General features: G+C 51.0%; 1 protein-coding gene and 1 long non-coding RNA gene across 11 annotated transcripts in view; both read left to right on the forward strand.

The window, feature by feature from the left end:
* ZNF536 (zinc finger protein 536) overlaps positions 1 to 21,764 on the forward strand; it is a 449,091-nt gene that overhangs the window by 409,221 nt on the left and 18,106 nt on the right. The window lies entirely within an intron of this gene.
* On the forward strand, positions 17,285 to 21,624 carry LOC123330445. Its single transcript, XR_006546408.2, has 3 exons — positions 17,285 to 18,495; positions 19,210 to 19,293; positions 19,700 to 21,624. It is a non-coding gene; the product is annotated as an uncharacterized LOC123330445 (long non-coding RNA).

Here is a 21,764-nt window from a genome sequence, read left to right on the forward strand (position 1 = left end):
CGACCCAGAGATACATCTCCTGCATTGGCAGACAGGTTTTTTTACCACTACTCACACCTGGGAAACTGGGCTCCATTTGTAGAAAACCTGCAAGATTTCTCTATGAGAGGAGTTGTGAGGAATAGGTGTGTTCAACGAATAAAGGTCCATATTGACCATCACCAGCATGTTGGGAAAAGATATGGGGCTAAAACTGCTCTTACTCTTGGAAAAAATTAAAAGAGAAAAGACATCAGGGTAGTCACTTTGTTCAATTTTGTACTCATGGAGACAAGCTGCATTTATGGAACATCTGCTGTATACAAAGTTTGAGGGTACAATGTGGGCGAGACAGAGTCCCTTCCTCCCACAGGACACAGCGGAAAGAGCTGGGCCCAGTCCCCATTCCATGTCCAGACCCACGACTACCCAATCCAGCATCTCCCACTCTGTCACTTTCCCCAGAGGGGAGAGAGCTCAGATTCAAAGGGCCTTAGCATGAGACTTGACTGGCCTGAGTGCCTTGGTGTGGGAGTCTGGGCCCACTCTCTTCCTTGAGAGTCCCAACAAGGATAAAGGGCTTTTCAAGACAGGTGGGGTCGAAGGGAGATTGGAGCACGCCCTCAGGTTGGGTTTGAATCCCGTCCTCAGTAGCTGTGCTCCCTGGGGGAGCCAGGCACTCCTCTGGGTGGCAGAGCTCTGTCTGTAAAGCAGGTAGGGTCTCAGTTACTGTTCTATCTTAGGACAGACTGGTAGCTCGAGTGAGATCTATGCAGAGAAGCCTCTTTAGCCTGATGCTGCTGCAGAGTAAGGATTTTGCAACGGAGGCTATTATTATTATTGACATCATTGTTTTGTATCCTAGGCCCTGCCAGGCAAGTCCTGGGAGATTCCAGGATCCTGGGGGTGGCCAGTGGGTCCTTCACAATGAAGAGAGCTTCATTTTCTTTATTGGGGGAGCATCTTCAATGCTCCATCTGTGGAGTCAGGTCCCAGGAGACCTTTCTGGAGTAGCCCCTGGTTCATCAGTGGCAGGTCTGAAATCGGGAGCTGTCCTGGGTCCGGTCCCGTCCACCTGTGCAAGAGTACGTCCTGTCGGTTCTCCCCAATTCACGGCCACATCCTGCTCCTCCATCCTCTGTTCTTCTCCCCCATCAGATCCTGCCCCACCCCAGGGTCCACCTCGCATCTCCTGAGACATCTTCCCTCGCACTCATCCGTCTCTCATTCACTCAGCACACGTGCAGGTCAGGCCCACGGCAGGCCCTGGGACAAGGAGGATGCACAGATCTTCGTTCCTGTCCACAAAGAGATGGTGGGTGCAGGCATGTGAGTGTGTGGTGGGTGCCCTTGGGCTCCGCCCCCCTGACCTGTATTCAGGCCTGAATACAGGGCCAAGGGAGGTTCCTGAAGGGAGTGCCAGTCTGAGTTCTGGAGGGCTGAGCGAGGTGGCAGTGACAGAGGTGACCCGGCTGAGGACATAGCATGCAGCGATGGGCCCAGCTTGGGGCTGACGGGGGTCCTGGGGCTGATGTGGGAGGGCAGTTGGGAGGTGGAGGCAGGGGCAGGGGTCTGCAGAGAGACAGAGACCAGGCCATGGAGATCTTGTCAACCCGAAGGAGATGTTTGGTGGCCTCGTCTGAGTGGTTCTGGGCTGCAGGGGGCTAGGGCAGGGGTAAACGGGGGAGGGGGAGAATGGGGCAGGGCGGAGGCCCCAAGCTTGGTGAGGACCTGGCCCAGACTGGGGGGAGAGGGCAGGGAGGGTCTAACTCACGGGCACCTGCCCTGCCTCGTGAAGCACCGGCATAAACATATGCAATAGTGAACGGCGGAAAGCCTCCTTCCAGGCCTCACGCAGCAGGCAGGTCGGCAGGAGGTCCCGTGGGCACCAGGCTGGATCACAGGGCTGCCCTCCAGGTGCCAGACGACTGTCCTTACTAAGTCTAGACGTTTCCACGTCAGCCGGACTCTGAGGACTGGAGTCTGTGGAACCCTGGGACCCCAGTCCACCCAGCCCAGACTAAACCACTTACTAGAGGTCCCAACTTGGGGCAAGAATGTTTTATTCCAAACAAGACTGATTACACGGATAGAGAAACTGGACCTAGACAGAAGCAAGTAACTTCCCTCTCTTGAGGAACTCAGAACTTCTGATGAGTGGTCACCAGCGGATGCTGTCCCCTCTGGTGGTGTCCATGTGTCTGCAGAGTGTCCCGGGGTATTCCAGGGCTGTTGCTGCCAAGGTCCATCCCTGATAGTCCTGAGTTTACCACCAAATGTAATATTTTACACATTAATACACACATTTGCAGTAGTACAATTAGTGAACAGATCAGCTAGGTGCTAAAAGAGTTCTGAGGGCTGGGCTGGCCATCAGATTTGATTTGGGGCATTACTTCTGCAGAAAAGTGTGTTTTGAAGTTTGTTCAGAAAACAGGATCAAAGCTGAGAGAGGCATCCCCTCCCCTCCACCAACATTTCCTCCTCACTCGTAAGGATGTAAGTTCCTAGCTTGAGGATCTGTTAGAAAGAGCACTGGAATGCAATGATGAGAAGCCCTGTTTGAAAACAAACAAAAACAAGCAAACAAAACCAATCCCCACTTATCGCTTCTGTGACCTTTGTCCTTTGCTTGGATTCTTGCAGAATCAGATGCTGAGACAAGGATTTCCCTAGAGTTAGTCTTTGGGGGAGAAGATCCAGGTGAGGATGAGGCAGGGCTGGGGACATGAGGCAGGAAGAAGGGGCTGAGATGGAACTCCTTTCGGAGAAGGTTGGTGCTGTGGGGGAGGGGGCTCAGGCCTGCTGGGGACCCACTGAGGCCCACCGGAGCTGGGCGTTTATAAACCAACCCCTTGGTTGAGTGAACCTCGTGCTTCAAACCAATGTGATCCCCAGGCTGGAGAACAGCCTTAGAGACCCTGCAGCCATTGGCACGTGTGGGAACAGGCCTGAGACCCATGGGAGCCTCGCCTCGGGAGCCTCAGTTGCCTGGCCTGCAAGGTCAGCGGTTCCGTCTGCCCAGGGCCTTCTAGGGTGGTGCGTGTGGTACAGTGAAAAAGATGCGCTGAGCCCGGGGCTGGCGCTTCCAAGGCGCTGCCCACATCACGCTTCTTTCATTGCTTTTCTGTGTGGTCTTTTTCTTTCCTGACTCAAATACTCATCTTCCAGTTTATTTTCAGATCTTCCTTCTCCTCCGCCGGGGACGACTTTTGGTGCCCCATGCTTGGGTCCTGAGCACAACCAAGGCATCCTCTTTGTATCTCAGGAGCTCACTCTTGCAGCCTGCGCTCCCCGCCTGGGTTTGCACGTGGACCAGCACAACAGCACCCTGGCTGTCCGGCAGGTCCAGACACGAGGGGTGTTGACCTTTCCTCCTCCTTGCCTCTCTGGCTAAGGCAGTTGTGCCCACTGCCTCCTACCTCTGGGCTTACCACCGCCCCCTGCCCCCAGCACCTCTGGCCTGACAGACACAACTCCCGATTTCGGGTTCCCCGTGTTTATGGCTAAAATATTACTGGTGACCGACACGCAGCCCCTTTCTCCTGCGTTGTCATTTTATGTTAATTGAATGCTCGTGTTAATCTAATAGAGTTTAGATTTATGTTGGGTTCCTTGTAGAGCGTCATATTTTAATCAATACACATCCCAACATTTAGATGGACAGATGAGAAAACCTGCTTCGTCTCTGCACTTGGGTTCCATCAGCTGTCAATAATTCCTAATTTGAATCCTTCAGACAGTCAGATTTATGGGTTTGAGTATATTGCATTCATCACAGAAATTAACTTTGGGGGGAAATGATGTGAAAGGTCGCATGGCATCTCGAAGAGGCAGATATTGTGTTTCAGAGATGAAGCACTCGAAATATTTATCTGAGCGAAGTAGGCTGGCAGGGTGGTGGTGAGAGGGTTTCAGGGTCCAGAGGTGGAGCTCTGTCAAGAGATGCTGCTCCTTAGGGCAAACTGGCATCATGCAATTCTGGGAATAGCCAAGGTCTAGGGTGGTGCTGGTGACAGGGTCCATGGGCCACCCGGGGAAGGAGAGGGAGTGGGCAAATGTTAGGCAAAAGGGGATGCTGCTAGTGGATACAGTTCAGTTCAGTTCAGTTCAATCCCTCAGTTGTTTCTGACTCTTTGTGACCCCATGAACCGCAGCACCGCCAGGCTTCCCTGTCCTTCACCAACTCCCAGAGCTTGCTCAAACTCGTGTCCATCAAGTCAGTGATGCCATCCAACCATCTCGTCCTCTGTTGTCCCCTTCTCCTCCTGTCCTCAATCTTTCCCAGCATCAGGCTCTTTTACAGTGAGTCAACTCTTCGCATCAGGTGGCCAAAGTACTGGCGTTTCAGCTTCAACATCAGTCCTTACAATGAACATTCAGGACTGATTTCTTTTAGGATCGACTTCCTTTTAGATTCTTTTAGGAATCTTTTAGGATTGATCTTGCAGTCCAAGAGACTCTCAAGAATCTTCTCCAACACCACAGTTGAAAAGCATCTATTTACTATAAAGTGATGGGACCAGATGCCATGATCTTCATTTTCTGAATGTTGAGTTTTAAGCCAACTTTTTCACTCTCCTCTTTCACTTTCATCAAGAGGCTCTTTAGTTCTTCTTTCCTTTCTGCCATAAGGGTGGTGTCATCTGTGTATCTGAGATTATTGATATTTCTCCCAGCAATCTTAATTCCAGCTTGTGCTTCATCCAACCTGGCATTTTGCATGATATACTCTGCATAAAAGTTAAATAAGCAGGGTGACAACATACAACTTTGACACACTCTTTTCCCTATTTGGAGCCAGTCTGTTGTTCCATGTCTGGTTCTAACTGTTGCTTCCAGACCTGCATACAGGTTTCTCAGGAGGCAGGTAAGGTGGTCTGGTAGTCCCATCTCCAACATATACACAGTACTATATATAAACCAGATAATCAACCAGGACTAGCATGTATAGCACAGGGAACTCTACTCAATACTCTGTAATAACCTCTATGGGAAAAGCATCTGAAAAAAATAGATACATGGATATGTAACTGAATCACTTTGCTAGACATCTGAAATTAACACAACTTTGTAAATCAGCTATACTCCAGTATAAAATAAGGATTAAAATTTAAAAAGTGGTTGCCATTCATGTCAAGTGGAGAACTCTTCTCTTCCAGAATTCTGCTTCCCCTCTCTCATGGAGGTTTCTCTGGAATCAGATCCTGCGTGAAGGATTTGTGTGATATGGGCTGGTGACCTGTAGGGAAGAGAACAGAGCCTGGGGGCTGCTGGAGCTTTGGGGAAACTCCTTCAAGTCACCCAGGGGAGGGGGGCCTTCCAGGTCGCAGCCCATGGTGAGGGCACCTTCTGGGGACATGAACTCTCGGACACTTCCTGCTCATCCTGCCCGCTGGCCAGGCAGCCTCTGCAGCCAGGAAGAGAGGTTATCAAAGCCTCAGGTGCTGCCTCCGTGCTCGTGGGAGGCAGACATGAGTGTTCAGAGCCCAGGGACTAGGAGACAGGGTGCTCAGACCAGCCATGCTCAGGGTGCAGGAGAAGATGGCAGGTGGCCACTGCGCACTGGGAGGGACCCCCTGCCTACCTTCCTGCCTTGCCAAATCCCTACCCCGAGAAACCATAGCAGCTGAAGATGCCTGGAAGGCTGTGCTTTCAGGGCTCCCTAAGTGACGCAGATGACAGTCCAAAGCTTCCTGGGACTTCGTTTTCCTCTTACAGCTTTACTTCCTGTAGCATCTGTACAACATCACCTATTAGTCTTGGAGTCCTTTGGTCCCACATCTGGTGAACTGGAAGTGCCCTGAGACGCTGGGTGCCCCCACAGCTACCCCCAGATCCCTGTGCAGAGATTTATATTGGGATAGGGGCTGCTCATCTCTGTTTCTGTGTGTGAAAGTGAAAGTTGCTCAGTCGTGTCCGACTCTTTGTAACCCCATGGACTATACAGTTCATGGAATTCTCCAGGCCACAATACTGGAGTGGGTAGCCCTTCTCTTCTCCAGGGGATCTTCCCAACCCAGGGATCGAACCCAGGTCTCCCGCATTGCAGGCAGATTCTTTACTAGCTGAGCCATAAGGGAAGCCCACGAGTACTGGAGTGGGTAGCCTATCCCTTCTCCAGCGGATCTTCCCAACCCAGGAATCAAACCGGGGTCTCCTGCATTGCAGGTGGATTCTTTACCAACTGAGCTCTCAGGGAAGCCCCATTTCTGTGTGGAGATAAGCAGAAGGACTTGATCTGGAGTTTGCTGTCTCAGGTGAGCCTAAGACGCCCACTGATGGACCCGAAGCAGGTTTCTGTAGCCAGTGAGAGGAAAGTTTGAAGAGGGCCCCAGGGAGACCAGACAGAGCTGGGCAGGTTCTTGGCTGCATTCTCTGCTAGACTTCTATTTGTTTTCACTTGATTTGCAGAGGGAAAGGCAGTGAGAGCCCTCTGAGTTCTGCATGTCCTGGCACCCACAGGAAGGGCGGGGCATTGGTTGACCTCCCCAGTCTAGCTGCTCTGCACCCAGAGGACGTATCTTCAGGGCTGGAGAGAGGACGGTCCTCTGGGAGCTTCTTTCTGTATGACACGGGTGTTCAGTAGTGAGATCTCACACAGATATGCACTGGCTTTTAAACTCTGAACACTGTAACTGAGAAATTCGTAGCACTTGGTGTCTTTGGAGGCATTCTTTTGTGAGCTCTCCAAAAATGGGGTCCTTGACTCTTCTGTGCCTTAATATGAACTTGAACCCTTGTGCATAAAGTCTTCTTTGTTCTGATTAGACTCCATGGCAATTTGTGGATTGGTAAATAATGTGGCTTCCACCTGTCCTTGCCATGTGCTGGGAAGCATGCCCACCAGGAGGGGGGTGGTCTTTACATCGACAGCATTATTTGGGAACATATCTGTATTTGCAAAAATCCATTGTAACCCCATTGTTGTGGGAGATGCAGTTAATAATGAAGGTAGCAAAAAATATGATTTTAAATCAGTTTAATAAAATTATTCAAGTAGATTTTAAATCATTTTTACAGTTGATTTAACATTTGTGACTGGTTTATAGATTATGATATAGGATGGTGTTTGCATCTTTGCAATTTTATTCCAATTTAGAAACAGTACAAATATTAATTTTTGCTTCAATAATGGAGCCTTTGAGAATTAAACTTGTCTTCTCTCAACACACATTTTATGAAAATGATTTTAATATGATTTTTTAATATATTTTTGAGGAACCTCTTGCAGGAAGCCCTTTAACAAGGACTGAAATGGAAGTCTCTTCTTGGAAGTTTCTCTTGCGACAAAGGGGGACAGTTTTCGGGGAGCAGGGTTTCTTTGTGGGAGACCTGATGCTTTCTCTACAATTGAAGAAAGTTTGGAAGCTTCTAGAAAAAGTTTCTTAGGCATCAGGAGCCCAATTACAGTAAACGCTGATTGGTAACCATTGGGTTGCCTTGGTTACTGTGGGGCCACAGCAGTAGGCTGGGTCTGTGCAGAAGTCAGACACCCGGCTGGTACTGCGGGAGACTGGGGCTTCTGTGGGCCCCGCTTTTGTTCTCATGGTTAGTGGGGACTTCTCAGCTTCGTGGTCTCAGCAGCTAGGTGACCGCGTGCAGGTGTTACCTGGTCGTGTTAATTTGGCCTCTTTAGGGCCTCCTGTCAGCCTGTGATGAATCTACAGAGCTAACTGGCAGGCTGCAAGGATGGGACCCCGGTCTCTGACCTCCCCAGAGGGGCCCTCTGGCCCTCCAGCCATCCCACACTGGCTGCAGTGGTCTTGGCACCCCCGTCTTAGCCCCCCCGTCTTAGCCCAGTCTGCTGTGGGGAGGGCATCCACTCTCTCCAGCGTGGGGCATGGCTCCCAGCCTGGAGTCTCAGTGGGAACAGCTCCTCTGGGGCAGGGACAGCTGGCCGCACACTGGCCTCCTGCAGGGCCTGTCTGGGCCTGACCCATGGGAGCTGCTCAGTTTGTGACTGTGTGTGACGGCAGGGATGGAGGCAACCAGCCTTTCCCATCAAATGTGAGTTTTTGTCTTCCTTTTAAAAGTCCCCTGAGGACTTGGGCATGCAGCCTGGATCTAAGTCAGGGCCGCACGTGTGGACCATCCTCTCAGGTCTGGGGGGATTTGGTGACTCCTGAGTGGGAGCAAGGGCCCTTGGAGAAGGCCTGGCGTTCTCGTCTCCTCTGGGCGCAGGGCTCACTGGAGCACGGCAGCCTCCAGCATCACCCTGAATCACAGCGTTTTCTCCCCTGGGAGCGGAGGAGGCAGAGTTTAGAGACCTCTCCCTGAAGCGGTGGAGAACATCAAAACAGTGAGCATTCAATGGGAGTGTCTATCTAAGAAACAAAATGTGTCAAGAGGGCCTAAAGTGAGAAACCAGCCTGGGACACGTCCACAAAAGAGCAGTATGTGGAGCATCTAAAAGAATCAACCACGACAACCTAGAGCGTCTAGAAAGCATCTAGAAAGAATTAATGACAGCGGAGAGAAGCCAGGGGAAGGTGTCTTCAGGTGCCTCACGAGGGTAACAGCTTTCTTCTGCAAAAAGGTGGGCCAGCTTCTGCTGATGAGTGTGAGGTGCTCAGGATGTGGGGGCAGGCTCGGCTCCAGGGGCTCAGGGACCTTGGCAGCGGTCAGAGAGGCTCGTGACCTGCAGGTTTCCCTCCCGAGGCCTCTGTCTTAGCATAGATCAGAGGCCAGAGCTGAAAGGAGAGCTGTCCAGCCCTTGACTCTAGACTTGGGGACAACTGTGCACAAGGCTGGGTGTCCCCACCCCGAGCTGGCCCTTCATGCATCACATCACGGGACTTCCCAGGGGGCTCAGTGGTAAAGAATCCACCTGGCAATGCAGGAGCAGCAGCAGACTCGGGTTTAATCCCTGGGTTGGGAAGATGCCCTGGAGGACGAAATGGCAACCCACTCCGGTATTCTTGCCTTAAAAATTCCATGGACAGAGGAGCCTGGCAGGCTACAGTCCATGGGGTCACAAAGAGTTGATGTGACCTAGCAACTGAGCACCCACACACATCACATCACATCACCTCTCAGGAAAGAGCCACCAGGCCCAGCTGAGTGTTCAGTTCAGCTCACAGCACGGGTGACTGTGGGAACCTGAGATAAGAAACCCAGGGCATTTCAACTGCAGGTCCGGAGCAGAGCTCAGACCCCAGCCTCTGCCATGGCTGCTGGGCCCTTAGGCAGGGGGTGGGCACTGGTAGACTTCACTGTGTCCCCCACCTGACTGAGCTAAGAATCATCCCAGGGCTTAGGATACATCCCGAATCCCACCACCTCCCCAGGGCAATAGCTGATGCGGAGAGCCTGGGAATGCGTATAGTATCGTATCAGGGCTCTGCCTCCCCTCCCCCTGCCAGGTGATGCTTCTGCTCAGAGTTGTAAACAAGGACAAAGGGAATGAGCTCTCAGTGCCAAAGTCTGGAGGGTGTAACAGGGCCTGGGGCGGGGCCTGCTGTTCTGGAATTTCTCCCAGGTTCCTGGGGCTCCTTGGTCTCCCCTCAACCTCCCCTACATCCGAGAGTATTTTTGCTTTCTGCTCTCCAGGAATCCATCAATTAAATCTTCGTTCACAATGAGGGAGGGGCATGTTGTGATCACAGCAGCTCCCCGTGGCCCCCTTGAGCGCTGAGCTCCCGGTGGGTGGAAGCGGTTCCCTTCCCTGGCAAGAGGTGGTCCCCTAGAAGAAGTAGGGAGGGGGAGTTGAGCCCTAAATCCCTCTCCAAGCGCTTATCCAGGCACCAGCCTGATGTTTTATTTTTGAAAGTTAATCCATCTGCGAGGTGGATTACCGATAGTGCCTTCCCCTTTACTGTGGCTCCATGAGAATCTCGGAAGAAACAGAGGGCAGAGTCAGTGCCCATGGCTGACTTATTGAGGAGACGCCTGGGGCAAAGGAAGGAGGCTGGTGGGGGGTGTCCGTGACTGCGGCAGAAACAAGGCCTGTGGGTGGACACCAGGAGCCCCTCAGGGTGTGGGGCCAGGAGCAAAGCCCACAGGAGGCCTGAGGGGCTCAGGGCTGCATTGCTCCCTCGGAAGCTCCCTCTTTGGAGGATGCCTCATGCACAGAGGGGGCGGTTGGGGTGTTCTGGCCGGGTCCTGGGTGTGAGCCAGGGGAGGGGATGTGCAGGCGTGGCCGAGTGTCATGGTGAGGGCTCAGAGGCCCTGCCCGCAGCTTCAGTAGGAAGGTTACAGGCAGGTGTGTGTTGGCTCCTGACAGTCTGCACACCCCGGCGGCCTGGCCCCCATAGAGCCTCTGAAAGCCTGGAATTGGTAGTTAACATTTAAAACTCAAGGGATTTCACATAAAAATCTGCATTTCTGGCTCCTCTGGAAAATTTAGAGGCATTGCAACCCTCAGTGTGTTTTGCTGCAAGGCAGTGGGCAGCCTAAGCTGGGCAGCTACTGCCCTTCAGGGCTGGGGTCTCTACTCAGCCCCTCTTCCCCCAACCTACATCAGGAGGTTGGTGCACAGGTGACGGGGTTCCTTGTCACTTGGTAACCAGGGCTCAGTTTACCCAAGGTCCCTGTCTCTACTGTGCATTCTGGCCAAGGCTCAGGCCCCCCCAGGAGGCAGGGAGGGGCAGGGATATAGGACAGGGCTGGGGTGGGTGGCACCGCTGAAGAGGAGTCAGGCTGAACAGAGAAAACTCTGGCAGGTCTGAACAGGGGGACCCTCTTGGCACCTGGCTGTCACAACAGGAACAAGGAAGGGAGAGGCAGGGACCGACGGGCAGTCTGCCCTCCACTGGCCTGTCCAACCTCCAATCGTCATTTACAGCTGTTACAGAACGCCTGCCAGGTGTGCCCTTCACCCACCCCAAGAACATCCCCTCTTCCCACCCTTGTACCCAGACGTCTTCCCAAGCCCTGCAATAGCCGAGCCTGCTTGGCTGCACTCCAGGGGGAACTCTGCTTGGTCTGAGATCCTCTGTATATTCAGAAAATCTGCTTTCGAGAGTGAGACCCATGGAGTGGATCACTGTTCAGTTGGCACCTGGCAAAGTAAGTAACCTCTGGAGGGGTCTTGATTTACCAGGCTTCAGGCAGAGCTGAGGATGAAAAGTGTGAGACAGAGGCAACTGGGATGCAGCTGGAGCGCTCAGGGTGGAGGGAGAGGAGCACAGTGGGCTGTGGAGCACCACAGAGGGCTTCCTGGTGGAGGGGGTATCTGAGCTGGTGAGGCTGGGGGTCCCCAGCAGAAAATGCAGTGACAGGGAGAACTCAAGGAACGAATCCTTCCTCAGTGTTCCCGACCTGCTTTTGCTGAATGATGGAGATGGGACGATGCTGGGATGTTGGCCTGGAAGCACCTCAGGACCCGAGGCCCTTCCTCCAGCTCTTAGGGTAGTGCCACACCGGCCCAGGAGGTAGTCGGTGTTGAGAGTTTTCTTTTATCTTTCTTGCCCATTGTCCTAATGTGGACTCCGGGAAGCCAGACTGCAGGCTGGTTTATGAGGCGGGAGACTGGTGCAAACCAGCCTCATTTGATGGGTCCTAATTACTTAGGAGCAGAGTGGCTTGAGCCCTCCTGTCCATTTCCACGCTCTGGTCTCTGGGTACCACCGCCCCCTACCCGGCCCCCGTAGCATCTCCACCGTGTGAGAGAGAACAGCACCTCCGGAGGCCACGATGGTGTCAGCCCAGCCAACGTGGGATACAACAGACGCTAATTGTGTCCCCGAGGAGGTTTCCTGAAGTTGGGGTCACTCCACTGTGTCTTTCCTAAGTGATTCGTGCATAATCGACAGCGAGAATTGGAAGGAGAAATGCTGGACACTCTCAACACAGTGGGCTGGCGGGCGGGGAAGGGGACACAGGGAGGGGCTTGAGGGCCCCAGGGCAGAAAAGCCACCTCTCCAAATCCCCCAACCACTGGCATCACCTTGATCCTGGACCCCTGACTCCTGAGCCCAAGGCTGGGATTTGCACAAGCCTGTCCCCAGTTGCCCCCAGCGTAAACCCACTGTGTGCCAAGGCCATTAGGGCTGGTGTGTGTTTCCTCGAGGTAGGAGTGATCTACTCAGAGGAATCACGAGATGTACAATCGGAATTGGTTTCTCTCCCAAAATATACATTCGTGCTGGTTGTGCGCACACGCAAAGCACCGTATAATTCACACAGGCAAGCGAACCAGCCCCATCTAGATTCTTGGGAAACGACCAGCTCTCAGATGAGCTGGCAGAGGGATACGATTCAGACATGACACCCATTTCTTTGGAAAGATGCCTTCCCCACCCCCACCCCCAGGGGCAAACGCGCCAGTTGGGCATAACGTTAAGTAACATTGGCAGGGGGCACCTAGGGTCCCTCCCGGCACTGCTTCTGGGGTCTGCAAAGATGGTGTCTTTCTTCCCTGCTCTCCCTCTCTGCCTCCCCGCAGCCCCGGGAAAGAGTGGCGTTGGGGTCGGGGCGGTGGCACCGCTTTCCTTCTGGCCACCTTCGGGCAGCACCTCCAGCCGCTGCAATGCCCTCTCCCCAGGAGCTGAAAGAATCACCTGTCTCTTTTTGGCACCAGCACCCTCCTGAATGCCATGAGAAACCGGTGACCTTCACTCTGGTCTCCATGACGACAAGATGGTATATGTTTAATTAGTTCAGGCTTATTTTAGGACCAATTTTCTTTTATTTTAGGGCAATGCGAGCTATGATAACTGTAAGCATGTTTACGACGCGCGCGAGGCTTAGCTGAAATGTGCCAACAATTCTAGTCAAACAGATGGTGACCCCTGATTCAACTTGCCCTCTCATTCAATTATTCAGCTGTATTTAATTTTCCTCCGGGTGACTCACATGCCATGCCTCCATTTGTCCTCTAGGTGGCGGAAAAGACCATCTTTATGGATGCAATAAAATGCTGAAAGCCAGATCTCGGGGAATTTTACCAGCCCGGCCTTGGCTGCAGGAGAGGATAATGAATTTCAGCATTGGAACAATAGTTTCTGCCTAATATCAAATGATGTGAAAGGGTGGAAAAGAATTGGGTCAAATTGTATGTGATTTGGCCACAAGCTCTAAGTAATCTCCATTCTAATAAGAAATTTGAAAGACCTTCCAGGCTTAATATCCTCCCAAATAATTTGTTTGGAGTTCAAGGAGTATTAGAGTGTTAGAGCTGTTTTTATAATTGTGGAAATGTTCTGTTTTCATTTTGAAAACCTCTGCTATTTAATTTTTAGTGGCTGCCAGCCCACCTAGTCTGGGACTGGGGGTAGAGGGGAAGCTGAGCAGAGTCTCTGCTCTTTTTTCCTCTCAATATTCTCTGATCTCCTTTCGTGTTCTCGGGGCTTAGCATTCAGAGTTGAAAACTGGATGTCCCTGTAAAAAGACGAATGGAATTGCTCACTAAATATTTTTGCAAAGATATGAACTTTCTAAGGAAGGAACCAAAGAAGCATTTGGTCACAACCCATACTCACTAAAGACTGGAATTTTTAGAACCTTTGGAAGATGAAACAATCTACTTAATTACTGCCTGCTCCAAGCTGGTCCCCTAACTCCCCAAACTCCTGAAATAGGAGGAGCTGTACCTCGGATGCATTGCACTAATGCTTCCTGTTAATGGACATAGCTGGGTTAATTCAAGCATGGAATTCAGGCCTTTATTCATGTCTCATTCAACTTAAGAATTTATACCTTTAACACTGCTTTCTGGTTTTTTTTTTTTTTTTTTTTGATTCATTAAGACAAGCTCATAGCATGTTACATGTTTATTTTCCCCCAGGGAATATCTCACTTTAGAAATCCTCTTGGAACATTGTATATCTTCCCTGTCCTGCATTTGATCAAACCACAAATAAAAGCACCATGTGTCCAACCAAAACCAAGTGGGATCCACATGTGTGTGGAAGTATCAATGCAGAGACCGCTTCCAAAGACAATAAATTTAATTTCCATGGATTAACGGGAGTTACGTTCATTCTACCTGAAAATGCTCAGTTCTCATTTCTGCTTAAGGGCGAAATCCTGGCGATGGAGAGGTTAAAACCACACGCACGGACTGTATTCCTGGAACTTCATTTTAAAGGCTTGGCTTTGGCTTGCTTTCATGCTTTAGTTTATCCAGCCAGGGCTCGGTTCAGTCGTTTCGCATTAAAGAGTCTGCATGTAAACCAGGAAATCTTTAGTTCAGGCAAGGGAGAGGGCTGTTGCGCATCACAGGATGACTTCATAGAGGCTGATGGCTTGTGGGGGAGAGCCATGCGCATCTGAGAGCTGACCCCACTGCCCAGCGAGGCGGCCTCAACCAGCCTTGGAGGGCAGGCACAGTTGCTCTGTCTGTGGCTGGGACACTCACGCTTAGCCTGGTGAGGCCATTCATGGTTTCGCTGAAGCTTCCAGGGGGTTAAGTGGGCATGGGGGCAGTGGTGCTGGGTATCTCACAGCTACTCAGGCCACACAAACTGACTTTATTTAAACACCTTTGCCCTCTCAAGGCTACCAGATTGGGCTGGTCACCTGTCTTGTCTTCCCAGAACCCTCTTACTGTTGGCACCACTAGATAACTTCGGGGGGGCTTTCCCAGACTCTCACAAAGAACTGGGTTGGGTACCAAAAGGGTACGAGTGCCATCCCCCGTGATAACCCGAGGGCCCAAGGCATCTGTTTCCCAGGCTTCCCCCGCCTCCCCCGGGGGATGCAAGGGCAGCAAGACCGGGGCTTTGGAATGAGCCTCGGGCCTCTTAGAAGCGTCATCACCTGTCCTCCTGGTCACTCTGTCAGAGCTGCTGGAGATGCCAGTTGGGCAGAGACGCCCAGACATCTGGGGGCTCTTACGACTGGGGAGTGTTTTTATTTGTGTGTGGCTTGTGTGTACGCACAGGCTCGTATACACGAGAATCCCTGCTGATTTGTGGGGAAATCAAACTCTAGGATCCCCATCCGGTTTGGCTCCTTGCAAGCGGCACTTGCAGCAGAGTGGAGGCCACACTGAGGGAGCAAGGAAAGGGAGGGCTGCCTGGAGAGGGGGAAGGCAGGGGACATGTGCGGTAGCCAAGTGAGGTTTAAAAAAATAAATAGTGAAAACGAATCACGGCTTCTCTGGGCCTCTGGCTTCAGTCTGGGATTTGTCCATATTACATAATTGGTCCTGATGGTATCGGACGTTAAAGAATGGGTCCCGCGCAAGTGCCACCCAGGGGGTGGGGCCTGGGCCCCTCCAGGGCCGCCCTGACCTCCGTCCCCTGCAGGCGCCCTGCCACCCGCCACCTGCCCCCACGGTCCTGTCCTGCCATCTTGCTGAGTTCCCAAGTTACTCTGCCGCCCGGAACATCATTTGTTTTTCTTTGTTCAGAAGACACGCTACATGAGCATTTGCGTGAGGCCATCTGTATCTTTACAAGCAAATAATGGGGCAGGTAGAGGCTGGTGGGTCAGGATCCTGACCCCGGGCCGGGCTCCTGAGTCTTGGGGCGAAGGCCAGAGGAGGAAGTTCCTCCCTGGTGGGGCTCAGAACCCTGTCCCCGGGCCAGTGCAGGAGCCCACCGACCTCCTCTCCCCTCCTCTCCAGTCTCTGGCTCTGCCTTGCTGCTCCTGCAGCCTCTCGTCCCCCTCCCAGTCCCAGGGAGGGTCGCTGGGAGGGGGAGGTGTCTCTAGCCAACTCTTCTGCAGCAGCCAGCAGCCCCAACTCCCAGGGACTGCCCCCCTTTTTTGGAAAGGGCCAACTCTTTTTTTTTTAATTTTTCCTGAAGGTGGCAGTGAAAGAAAAAAAATGACTCGCTTTGAAGATTTAGGAATTTTATTACAAAACAGATGGAGCCAGCGTCCCCTTCATCCCCTTGCGCCCAGGGGCACCGACAATGGAAAGCCACAAAGTGGTCCTCACCTGGGCCGGGCCACCCCTCTCCCTTCTGACTCCCTCGCCGGGGGATAATAGAGGATCATAATGCCGGGGAGGGAGCGAAGCTCGCGGTCTGTCAGGTACCTGCGCGTCTTCATGTCATCCGTCAGCATTCAGCCCCTCTGTCATCTCTCCTCAGCCTTCAGCGTCGCGCTCTCTCATCGTGTTCATTATCTCGGCTCAGACCGGCCCTCCCCCCGCTCCCCCCATCCAGTAAATGCATCTTTGTGCAACTCTCAGTCTCCGATTATGAATCGATGATCATGTGGTATAAGAGAGATAGATGGCTTTTAGTTCCATCTTGTCTCCCCTAATTGTAAAATATTAGTTACATTACACTGTGTCTTTTGATTAATGGAACTTATTTGGAGTAGCCTATCCGAACCCTCCCCCTTCTAAAGTCCTCCACTGACTTTTGAGAATTGAGTGATTTCACTTAAAGCAGACAAATAGGCCCTTCAGTGGGGAGATAGTGAGGCTGTGCTACTGTGGGCAAGACAGGCTCCCTGCGTGCACGGAGCAGCCAGTGCCGGGAGAGGCTCCCAGGCCAGCCAGGCAAACACTGGGCTGCTAATACATGCCCGCGGGGAACTGCCTTCCCTTCCTTATTTCACCCCCTTTTTGGCAAACCTAGCCCATCTTGCTGACTTGCAAAACAGGATGTGAAACAAAATTGAATTAAAATTAAATAAATTGCAGATTGCCACATTCCCACACTCGGCCTGCGAGAAGCCAGTCACATCTGAACTTTGATGAATTTGAGCTCTCACTGGCCGGCTCCCTTCTTCCCGAGAAGGGCAGGACGGCCAGGGGCATGTTGCAGCCCACAGCTGAATCTGTCCTTTAATGCAGAGTTCACCTTATTTGGCACTATTTACTTAAATATGTCTGTTGATAAAATCCTTGTCATACAAAAGGAAAGTCGGTGGCTAAATCCCTTCTTATAATCAGTGTCTATCTTTCAGTGTAAATTCAAGGACACATTCACTTTCAACCTATCAGCTCAATTAAAAAGGTCTATTTACTGTCGCTGTGTGTAATGTCTATATCTCGGGGAAATAGGAAGACTGACTTCATAAACAAACTATCAGAAAAAGGCGCCATAGATTAGGAATTCTAGAATACATTTTGATAGAGGCACTTTCAGGACATAGGCTATGTAGAATGCATGCAAATATGTATCTGTATTTTTGTAGGATAGTCTTAGTGCTTTATTCTGACCTTTGGATTTTTATTTTTACTTTTATTTGCATGATTCTTGTAGACACTGACTATTATGTATTTTCTGGGGACATGCTATTTCATTTAATGTACTAGAGGCATAAGATTGATTTTATTATGTGTATAGGAAGCTGGTAATGTTTTACTTTATTTATTTATTTATTTTTGAGAGCATAACAATGTGTTTATGGCTGCCAGGAAAAGTGAAGGCAGCAAAACAACGAAGCTGGAGCATAAAATTCATCCTGAGGAGTTGATGCCCACAGACGTGTAGATCACAGATGGGCAGGCTGAGCCCACGCCGCTTCAGCCCCCGCTCACCCCCCATGCCTGTCTGCTTGGGGACCTTGCGTGTGTCCAGAGAACCAAGGTCCGCGTCTGCCGTGGGTTCTCTCTCAGCTACCTGGAGTGCTCCTTCCTGTCACCAGAGCCTAGACTTCAGATTTTATTTCATTTTTCTGTGTGTTTTGAGTCCTTGCTATGGGGAAAGTGTATGCTTGAGGACTCTTTGTTCTGAGTATCAAGGGACTTCTTTAAATGTCAGCTGAGTTCGGGCTGTTGTGTCTCATAAGCCTCCTCGGGGCTGAAGATGTACTTTCTCCAAGTTTTCATTAGCCGCATCACTCAGTTACGCACATCCATCATATTTTGAGAGTATTTTATAGAATATTCTTACTACGGCGTGTGAATGCATATTGACAATTGTTGGCACTTTTATATATTCCACGATACACTTTTATCTGTTATGGATCCATAATACCAAATGTGTAGTAAAAAGCTATATCAAAAGGCAGTTATCCCACGTGCATAAAATGCTCTGACTTAGTCTCTTTAATTTTCTTACTGCAGCTTCTGAAACCCCCACTTCATCCTGATGGACTGCAGTATTTCATTTAAGAGAAGTGCATGCCTGAGGGGGAGTGGAGTGACGGTGTTTCTAGGGCCAGCGGTGGCTCTATTCCCAGGGAACTCCCCGTGCTGGGGCTAAGAGCAGGTCACGAGGCACTGCACAGCCCTGGCTGCCCCACCTCCAGCCACCTTCTGCTGGACATGTGTCATCCCGGGGGACATGGGCTGGAGAGAAGGCAGACAGAAACTTCAGGGACCTGGGCTCTGCCAAGGATCAGCAGCTGACATTTATGGTCATAGCAGTCGGCAACGTCTGTGCTAAACTCTGGGTGGGTGTCACCAGGTGGACCTTGCCACCCTCAGGTGAGCCCCTCTGACAGATGGAGAAATGGAGGCTTGCAGCTGTGGGGAGCTCATCGCTCAAAGGCCAGGCAGCTGAGTGCTGGGGTCAGGCTGCCTGTATCCCACGTCTGGCTCTGCTGGTTCCTCTACCCTTCTGCATGTGTTTGCAGTAAGTCTGGGCTTTAACTGACTGCTTGATACCATCCCGTCATTTTGAGGATTCAGCGAGATGATTATCCTTGTACCATCTCCGACACATGGTTAGTGCTGAGACACTGAAAGCATGTGTGTATATGTGTGTGTGTGGGGGGGGGGGTGGTAGCATAAGGGGCAACTTACCCCCCAACCAGAAACCGCTTCTTTTAGGAGACCCTCATTTTTTCCTTCCTTTTCTGGTTTTCTGAATCATTTGGGGGTGGGGGGCGTTTGGAAGCTCAGTTCTTTGGGTAGGCTTACAAATTGGCTGTGGTTATTGGGACAAGGTGGTCATCAGACAAGAAATAGAAATTTGGAGATTTCCTCTAAAAGGAAGACAGCCAGGGCCTCTGGACGGTGCGTGGATGGGCTGTGCTTGGAGTGACCAGCAGGAGCTGTTGGGGTCACCTGTAGCCCTGACTTCCCCATGCAAAACGTGGGTGGTGGGTGTGGAGTTTCTCAGCCAATCACAAAGAGTGATGCACGTGCGAAGGCGAGAATGACGCAGTGACGTAATCAGGAAAGGAAAATGGGCACACGTGCCTGTTAGTTGGGGCTGCAAGCCACAGAATGAGGATTTCCTGCTCAAGACCAGAAAGTGGAAATTCCACTGTGGCTTGTTGTTTGGCATCATGTATTTTAAAAAATAAAATAAACATCTGGTTGTTTGAATGCAAGTGAGATTCCCCTGCTTCCTTCCTTGCACACCACCCCCCCCCACCCCCCCGTCTTAATTTCAGCCAAGCTGTGTGTGTAAACACTGCCTTAATTGATTTCAGGTTAGGGGAGTCTGAGAAACATGCTACAATTCAGAGCTCTGTGGTGCTGGACATCTTGAGGCATCTCCAGAAAGCCAACAATAGGTACTTACTTGCCGGCCACCTACTGTGTGCAGGGTTTTGTCCGAGATGGGCTGGAGACAGATACCAACAAGGCTGGGCCACTGTCCTCAGGGAGCCTCCGAGCAGGGAAGAAAGTCCGCACGCGGACCAAGTCCTACCATCGAGGGGGAGATCAGGGCCCCTGGAGCGGGCAGGGGACTCCAGAGAGGAAGTTCAGGGGAAGGGACTAGAAGAACCTGGATAATTAAACTGAAGATGAATTTGGTAACGAAGCCACATTTAGTTCCCATTCAGCTCTAATCTTAACGATGCATCTATTTTGAGACTCAGGAAAGGCTTCAATTTGTAAAGTAAATGTTTGGTTGTTTACTAATGATCATATAAACTATTCTGTTGGATCATTGACACTAAATGGCTTTCTCTTCAGTCTCATCCTTAAGCCAGGATCTTTGATGGTTTAGAGAAGAGGGCTCTGGAGTTGGACCACTTGGTTTCAAAAGCTAGGTGCCCATTCGGCTTCACCTGGGCACACCGCTGATTGCTTTCACATCTTGGTTGCTGCACCTGTGAAATGAGAGGACCTACTCATCCGGCTGTGTGAGGACTATTAAAAGTGATGACAAAGCCCATGGATGCCATCCGTGATCCCAGGCTTAAAACAAGGGCAAGGAGTATCTGATTAAAATGCACCTGCTAGAAACAAAAACTCCTTTTTTTTTTTTAAGTGATGCTTGGTCCTTCTTTCCCTTTCAGTTTAGTCAAGGAATTCTATAGTGTGAATTTAGAAGGAATTCTGTAGTGTGAGTAAAGATAGTGGCTAATTCTTATGAGGAATTTATGGCCTGGGGTCAGTGTGGCTGCTCAGAACAGTCTGACTGAGGAAGGGTGGAAGAACATGTCTCTCAGGTGGGAAGGGAGATCCATTTGCATGTAGTCTAAATCCCTCCAGAACAGAATCTACAGTATCTTCTCACAGTGAACCAACCAGCTGACCGGTTTGGGGAACAGGTAGAGACGATCAGGATCCCTCTGTGTTAAGAGTGGAGACCACTTCTTCCTCCCTGGTGGCCCAGCCTCCTACAGACACATCTGAAAGAGACAGACTGCATCTGGTCCAATTGTCCCAGAAGGTCTGTGGCTGGGATGAGCCGGCCCCTGTCCGTGTCTCAGGCCACATGTAAAAGGCATATCTTGACAATAAAAATCTTCTTGTCACCGAGACATTCCTCAACTGTTAGCAATCAATTTGGAGGTAGGGGGGTGTGGGGTGGGAAATACCAAAGGACATCAAAGAGGGTCGCACTCCCAGACTCTGCTCTGTTTCAAGGCTCCCGTAATTTGGGAAGGTTGTATGCTAAATAATTTGTGAGCCTCCAAACACGCAGGTTATTGTTTGTGGACAGATGGTGTATCGCGTTTTATCGCTTTTCCTTCTGTGGGTCCTCATATGTGGGACTGATGTGCATTCTGAAGTCTTTGTCTCCTTGCTAAAATCTCTAATCTAAAACAGGCAATCAAGCACAGAGGCAGGGCTTCAGAAGGCATAATCAGAGTTTTAAAAGCAAAGGGGAGGGGGGAACACCAGAAATCCAAGTGCAGTTATGAGGCAGATGTGTTTGCAGAGAATGCGAGAGGTTATTAGGGTATTAGAAGTGGACAAATGAAAGGGACTCCACTGCGCACAGGGAGAAGGCAGAGGGAGAGCCCGGCTGAGGCGACAGGCACCGGGGCGCGCCCAGCGGGGCTGAGCCCCCACCTTCCCCGGGAGCTGGAGCTGGGGCAACGGGGGTCTTTGTCTCCGCAGGCGGCCGTGTTGGGGCCTGGGAGGCCCCATCTTGGAGCTGCGGCCGCCCTTAAGAGTTAAATCATGTTGATCTACAGGAAGGAAATGAAATAGACGAACTCGCTCCTCTTTTCTTCCTACGGATTTTTCTTTTTTATTCTGAAGATAGAATTACTGTTTGTAAGCATCTGAAAGTCATTAGAGGCCCTGCAGTCTGTCAGGTGCCGACGCAAGAAACTGCTGAAACCGAACGGGAGCCTGCACCGAGGGCTGGGAATTTGTCATGTGCTGATGAGCAGTTATAATAATATATGAGCAAATCACAAGCATTCTGCAAATTAATCAAATTTTTTTCCCCTTCTCCCTTGTCTCTGGGAGAGTGGCTTTGCAGGCAGACGTAGGTGAAGCAGTTTTACTCACAGATGGTCGCTCTGGCATCAGATGGAATTTATATAACAGTAATTCTGATTTCCTGCCAAAGTAGCAGTGAACACACCAGGGAGATTGTAGAAGGCGAGTCATGTGGTTTTGCTGAGGTTGTTGTGGGAAGTTGAAGGGGGGAAATCTCAAATTTTCCTCTTTGCCTTTACTGTTTTTGCCTGAAGGGCCAGAAACGGAACGCCATTCTGCCATGGGCGAAATCCGTCACATCTTTTCTTGTGACTTGTGCTGAAAGAGTGCTTCGCAGCTGTTGGGACTGCTGGCGGTG

The sequence above is a fragment of the Bubalus bubalis genome, chromosome 18 (assembly GCF_019923935.1).
Source record: "Bubalus bubalis isolate 160015118507 breed Murrah chromosome 18, NDDB_SH_1, whole genome shotgun sequence".
NCBI lineage: Eukaryota > Metazoa > Chordata > Mammalia > Artiodactyla > Bovidae > Bubalus > Bubalus bubalis.